The 7,831-nt window shown below is 33.6% G+C and overlaps 1 non-coding gene across 1 annotated transcript; it reads left to right on the top strand.

Moving 5' to 3' along the window:
• The first annotated feature begins 5,520 nt into the window (after window positions 1–5,520).
• Trnaf-gaa (transfer RNA phenylalanine (anticodon GAA)) lies at window positions 5,521–5,593 on the top strand. Its single transcript has one exon. It is a non-coding gene; the product is annotated as a tRNA-Phe (tRNA).
• The last annotated feature ends 2,238 nt before the right edge of the window (window positions 5,594–7,831 follow it).

Raw genomic sequence — 7,831 nt, 5'->3', positions numbered from 1 at the left:
CTACTTCCGGACAGAAAGTTGGTTGGATTCGAAAATAAAGTATCTTAAAATGATCTAAAGAACAGGAATAAAAAAAGAATTGCCTATTACTAATTAATGTTTAACGTAACCGTATCTTTACTGGAGTATACGTGCCCTTTCTTCGGGTCGTTTTGTCATTTTCAATTCAACAGTAAGCAATTACCTATCACAAAAGACGTAATAAAACGGATTTTATTTAAAAATAGTTATTTGAAGCTGAAAAATAATGGGAAAGATCCTTCGAATTCTGAGATATTTGCCAGTGTTACCCTCGAAATCGAGCAAATTTGGGTTCAGGCTTCGATTCCTACGGTGAATAAAGACCGCATCATACAGCTAATAAAATGTTATTTTGATAAGTATATAACACTAAAAAGGTTTCCTACAAGTAAAAAGAATAATAATTATGACCTTAAACTGCTTCTACTTTCATGGCAACTTCAAATAAGTTATTCGACGTTGCAGTCTGCAATTGTCGTACATACGATTTCTGTACTTGTGTGAAAATACGAAAAGTACCAGTTCATGTAAGATTTTTTTTACTAGACCAAGAAAAATGATTATTGGAAAAATTGATTTGGATGCGACTTTAAAAATTCAGAAAAGACAGGATAACAAAATGAAGAGTCTTTAAGACAAGTTTCTGCAAGCAGTATTGTTGTAAATTCTACGCCACAGAGAGGATTTAAAAGGAAATTACAATATGTTGATAATGATAACTCAAACGAGGATATTCAAACAAATATGCCGTCAACATCATTTAATAGAAACCATTTAAAGTTGCCTACTGTGGCCAAAATGTATGACAATATTAGATCTGCGGCTGCGGTTACCCCAGCTGTATTATTAGATGTAGGATTTATAAATCCCGAAGAAAATAACTTAGTTATCGATAAAAACAAAATTCACCGTGCCATAAGTAGATCAAGAGATAACTTTAAAAAAGAAACATCATACCTTATGGTAAAAAGCATATATTTTGACGGCAGAAAGGACAAGACATTAATCGACGTGAAAAAAAATAAACGTTTCTATAGAACAGATATAATAGAAGAGCATATTTCCATATTGGCGGAACCGGGTTCCATATAATTATTTAGGCCACACGGTACCCGATAGAGGTAGTGCAAAAGATATTTCGAAGTCTATAGACTCTTAACTCTCTCATTAACTATGTGAAAGAGAAAAATTATAATTTTGAGAAAGTATCATATGGTGGTTGTGATGGTACTGCTGCGAATACCGGTTCGAAAGGCGGTGTCATACAATATTTAGAAAAAAAAATTAAAGTTACATTGCAGTGGTCATTATGTTAGCTTCACACCAACGAACTGCCTTTAAGGCATCTGTTTAAATTGCTGGATGGAACTACTTCTGGTCCTCGTGAATATGTTTTTTTTTCGATTCAATTAACTACTGAAATCTTTATTTTTGTGTTTTTATTTACAAATGCCCGTAAAAATAATTATAATCAAAAAAATACGTCGACTAATTTTTTGTAAAAAAAACTTAAATTTTTAAAATTTTATTAGGCAGTAGAGGCCTAAAACCAGGTTTTTTTCCAATTTTTTTTTCATATTTGCAACGTTCATAATAATACGCAACTTTTTATTCGCCTTGTGATAGGGAAAAAACAACTTTATTTTTTTCCATACATTCACGGGACACTCTAATGTATACATCTGGAAATCCCGCAATATTGTATAGGTATATGTTACACAATCTTATTAATATAGAGCCTTAAGGTACCTACCTAAATATACTTCATTTTTTAGCTTTAGAAATAAGGTAAACAATCTTGATGTGTCTTTTAATTGAAAAACACATTTTAAAAATAAGTTACGGCAAATATGTAACAATTATGAATCTAATAGGATCTTTTTCTTCTGCTTTCATAAGTAATAGTTATTGATTTTTAAAAAGCGTTTTTCAATTAAAAGACATGTCAAGATCGCTTACCTTCTTACAAGTTCTTTCGAATGCTAAAAAAAACGAACTATAGTAGGGCTACTAGTAGTCGTAATCTTTTTAAATTTATTTAACACATACATATTAACAAACACAATGTAAATATTGTAAATCCAGTGGCACATCACTGGCATCGTTTTCGAAAAGGGTCTAATCCAATGACCATAACTGCCCTCCCAAATAAAAGGTAGCAATGCTCTGGGTGGCGGTGTTTATGGCCTTATGGCCGACCTGTGTGTTCCCAGGGACTTTTTTGACCCTAGCTTATTACACGGCTTGACTTTCAAAGAAACTTAAAGCTTATTGTTACTGAAGTATATATTGACTATAATGTTTAATAAAACTAATTTTGTATTTAAAATATTTTTATTTTTATTTTTTGCTGTATTTTTAGGGTTCCGTAGCCAAATGGCAAAAAAACGGAACCCTTATGGATTCGTCATGCCTGTCCGTCTGTCCGTCCGTCCGTATGTCACATCAGCCACTTTTTTCCGAATCTATAAGAACTATACTGTTGAAACTTGGTAAGTAGATGTATTCTGTGAACCGCATTAAGATTTTCACACAAAAATAGAAAAATATAATAAATTTTGGGGGTTCCCCATACTTAGAACTGAAACTCAATTTTTTTTTAGCTCTATTACTTAAGTAGTTTTTTTTTTAATACCTACGTCATAAATCGTAAACCGCAATTTTATTATGTTACTTGCTGCTACGGAATCCTTCATGGGCGAGTCCGACTCGCACTTGGCCGCTTTTTTCTAATAACACCTACATATGTATTAAGTAATAATAAACGCTCCAAGGCCCATCGTACGAAAAAAAAACGAATTGAGTTAGAAATCAATAGTGAAGAAAATTTACGTCAATAGGCCTGTTGCAAGTAACAAAGAATCATGGAAATAATGGTTTCAACGAAACATATTTGTTAATATGATTCTAAAAAATGGCCCAATCTCAGTATAAACTGAAGGATTATTAATATATTCAATAAAATAAAAGTGCAAAATTCTCCAATCGGCCATTTTTACTGAAACGCCAATCAGAAACGTTCCAAACAGTGACGTCATCAATCCATAACATATTTCTTAGAGCAACATAGACAACCTCATTGACCGAAATCTATACGTGGGCACCAAAGAGTTCGACATTTATTACGTCCAAAAAATATTATTACACGATATAAAGTAGATATCTATTTGTTATTATTTAATAAAATGCTAAATAATACGATATTTCAACAACAAACTTTTTTAATTATTTGGCTGAATGGAACTATCATTGCCATGTTGGCTGTCGTAACTAGAAAAAATGAAAAATTAAAAAGTAAAACCGGCGTTCGGTGATTTTCACTCAAAATTTACATGTATCTAAATAATTCATCTTAAACTGCAACCGTGTGAGAGTTTTTGTGTAAAATGAGTTATTGTGATAAATTTTTGTAATGTATTTATTATCCCTAATCGTAATATATGGTGCTGAATTAACAATATCATTCGGATTCAAGGGAAATTCGTAACTGTAAGTATGTAAACAATATCTACCACCCTACCACCAACTAAATGATGACGTCACAAATGGCATGCGAGGCGTTTTCGCGTGAAGTTTAAACTAGCTATAATAAAATGCAATTATCTATGTTAAATCTTATGAGTATAACTGAAATATAGTGTTTTTCGGAACTAATACAAGTGTACCGACGATATTAAAAGGGTTTTCAAAATTTGTCATCAGGCCTATTCTTGGGATTAGTTAATTATTAAGGCTCCAGGCTCCAATGAGCCGTGGCAAAAATGCCGGGATAACGCGAGGAAGAAGAAGAAGTGAAGATTAATGATTGAATCTCAGAATCGTATAGGCCTATATAACGCGGATAAGATATGACCTGATTGACGAATAAGGAAGTAAATCTTAATTAGGTATATAGTATTTTTGCAGCTGTATCTGCGACATCTGCGTACAATTTATAACCTTAAACACATAAATTTTATTGAGATGACAGTAGACACGGTACCCAACCAAGCTATGTGGAAAAAACTAAATATAAATACATATAGGTACGTAGTGACGTGCAGGGATAGCAAAGGGTTCCCAAACATACGAGTTAAACTTAAAACCATTTAGGCGCTACACAACTTAGTATTAAATTATTCTTAGAGCCTTGCCTTCTCGTATAGTACCTTCAATAAGACAAAATTCCTCGGCTTATCCCAGTCCCCACGGGAACCGTTGCAACTGTAAGCCGTTTAATTCCTGTAATCCCACTGTTAATAATAGTTTCTTCCTATCACTATTCGATATTAATTCACCTGCGAATAGCCTCTATTAAAACAGACTATAGCATTCCAAGCAGTACCTTGACTTTATACAAAATACAAGTAGACAACACCACACTGTACACATGCAGTAAGTACCGGTTTTATTGTTAGTTTTATTTCCACGACAATCTTTGTCTATTTTATACATGATCTCTTTCCTTTATACGACAAAACAAAGTAGTTTATTTAGTGTTGCAACCACACTACGCAAACCTAAACCACAAAATGAATTGACTCTAAATTCAGTTAGTTATAGACATTTATTTTGCGCAATCATACTTAATTTTGTCGTTTATTTTCATACGAAATTGAAATCAAAAATATATTTTTGGCAAAGTTAAGAGTTTGGAGATGTTACGCTATCATTTTAAAACGACATTCTGAAATAACATGAAAATTGACATGAACATTCAAATAAGTGTTGTAACATGAATATAAAACTAAAACTAACTACAATTAAAATAACTAAAGCTAAAAATGAAGATACCAATTATTTCCATGTAGAGTACTTAAGTTAGTTTCCAAGCGGACCCAGGCAACCCAGGCCCACCGCGGCAAGAAGCTAGAAAGACGATGGTGATAATGATAATATTAAGTCAAAATACTGTTAAATCATTTACTGTGCGCAAGCATACTTTATTTTGTAATTTGTTTCCATGTAAGTGAGGATTGGATAAATGGAGGTGTAATAGATAGGGCGGGACCAATTTAATAATAGCGTGCGTTTTGGTGCATCACTACCGATTTATTGTCGTTCATTAAAATACTTGGATGCACTTGAAACGTATATCTTCCGCCAATTAAGATCAGGTATTCTCACTTAACAGGGGTATAATTATAAGAAAACGTGTGAATTGTTAGTTTCGTACAGTGTAATGCGATTTATGTTTATTCTTCGAGTTGATTATGAACTGTAAGTTAATAATAATAAGGTTGAAATTCGCAAACACTTATTTCGGAATGTTTTGTATACCTTGGTGGCTTGGTATACCTAAGCAATATTTTTTTTTTGTAAAATGATAAAAGAACAACAAGTACCTATATGTAGGACCAATAACACCAAAAAAATATTTATTTATCTTTGACCTTAACCTTTAACCTTGACCTGATTTGATTTACATTATTAATGCTCGTAGAAAATATTGTTCAAATCAAAAATTAACTATACAAAATAATAGGAAAGCGATGGCTAATTTCGCAACACCTACCATCGGCCGAAATAGCTCAGTTGGGAGAGCGTTAGACTGAAGATCTAAAGGTCCCTGGTTCAATCCCTGGTTTCGGCAAATCTTTTTGCTTTTTTTTTAATGATGTTATGCAATACTGTCGATTTGTTTTGCATATTCTATTTTTTACCAGCTTAAAAAAGGTTGTTTTGCAAATATGTTAGGCATTTACCTAAGATTTTTACCCGAATGCCGAAGGTGTATTTTTTGACAGAATCTCACCTACCTATGTATTTCTATCTACTTATCGTGAAAGTAACGTCGTAAAGTCGCAGGTAATTTTAAAACTTAACTAAAATTCTCAAGTCCCCATTACGTAAATAGTAATATTACCTACCTAAATAGGTACGTCATGTCATACTACATTAGTCTTGTATCACATGTATTCAGGCAGGATGATAGGCCAAAGTAGTGTAGTGCCCACAGTTCACCAGTCAGGAATTAGGATTAAAGGATTACAAGGCACGCACTCACGCACCTAACTGCATTACCGCACTGCACTATAGGGATTAAATTATGTCCTTTCAGCCCGCTGCGTCTGACTGAAATTAGATTTTCGCACTGATTCGGTTTAGGCCAGCGCGCGTGCCGATTTGCCTCGTTAAATGGAGTTAGAACTATAGCAGATATAGGTGTAATATATTTGAATAAAATAGAATAATAGCGCATTGGTATTGACCAATAGTGCTACTTACTACCTCTTAGCGTGAAGAAGACGTGCCTTTGCATATTTTTAACAATATTTAAACTTTTTTCCTCAAGACGCTTTCGTTGATAGTAAGTAGAATCTTCTCTATAATATCAGAAAGTTTGAGGCTAATACGTTTACCTGTACGAGTATGTCAGTGTATGGGTACCATAAGCTGGCAACACAGTAAATGCCCGTTCTGATTGATTACTTACAAAAAAACCGTTAATTAATAACTTCGAATTTATTGTGTGAGAACAGTAAACAATTGAATGAGTTTTTAACGTCACCTATTTATGGTTGTAATTATGTAAGAGCGTTTACTCATTTTCCGAACAATAATGACGAATAGGACAACAAAGAGGTAAAATTTAGTAAATTGCCTTTTTAATTTTTTTTATTTGCCAATTTAATAAATTATCTAGTATAAGTTATATTTTTCCAAAGGTATTCGAAATTCGATATCGGATCGGCCACTGTGTGTCTTAAGCGTGGTGGCCCAGCGTTAGGTATAGTACCTATACTCGTAGGTATGTAAATGTATGTGTATCATGTGGACTCCTGTACGGTTACCATCAATTTGTCACTGACATAAACGCCGTCGAGAACGTAATTTACTTTCTATACATCCCGTCTGCACTAATATGCGAGTGCGAGCGAGATGTATAGAAAGTAAATTACGTTCTCGACGGCGTTTATGTCAGTCATGGTCTAATAAAACATGGTCTTCCATTCCCAGAGTGACACGGGCCTACGTCACAATAACATTGCCACTTTATTTCAACATAACATGTTACATGGGTACATTATACCTATGGTTAATAAGTTAAAATATTTCTTTATAATTTTATAATTTTCATTTATATGTATTTTAGCTTAAATTTTACAATAACACGTCATTTTTAATTACTCGTTAGCAATATCTTCCGATTCACGAAAGAAATTTCAGACTTTCAGGTAATTCTGTTTATACTACTGGCAACACAGGATAGCGCTGTGCACATTTGACAATTCGGATCTAGATAACTTCATGCCCTGACCGTCATCCTTGTCGAACGCGTGTTAATTGTTATTTCCTTCTCGCTCAGTGTCAGCAGTCGCAGTGTTTTCCAAACTTTTCACGCCGTAAGCTTGGTAATTAATGTGTAACTGTGAATTAGTTTTTCAAACGTTTGTCTTGTATAGATAAATAAAGTTTAATTTAATACATTAGATTTGTTTTATTTTACTATGTTTCTACATGAATAACTTAAAATTAATGCCGTTAAAATAATTTTCACCGTTGGTTAAAATTCTCCCACATTTCAAAGTTTGAGAACCTGTAAACAGCATGATGACGTAGGCGCGTGTCAGTTAGGTCATACGCGAATCTCGGAATGGAGTACCAGGCGGAGTATATTATTATACCATGATGTCAGTGACAAACTGATGGTAACCGTAGGTACTGTTGTTGTACGCGCCAAAGACATATGTAATTCCGTATAAGATGAATAAAGTCTAAGAAAAAAACGTGCCTCGGAAATCAAGAAAAAGTCATTCTCGGATAGATGGCGCACACACTTTTGGCCTATGGTCGGCTAGATGCCGTTGACGACACCGTTTCATATTTA

This window comes from Cydia splendana, chromosome 10 (genome assembly GCF_910591565.1).
Source record: "Cydia splendana chromosome 10, ilCydSple1.2, whole genome shotgun sequence".
In the NCBI taxonomy this organism is placed as follows: Eukaryota; Metazoa; Arthropoda; class Insecta; order Lepidoptera; family Tortricidae; genus Cydia; species Cydia splendana.
This window is presented reverse-complemented; position numbering and strand designations above follow the sequence as displayed.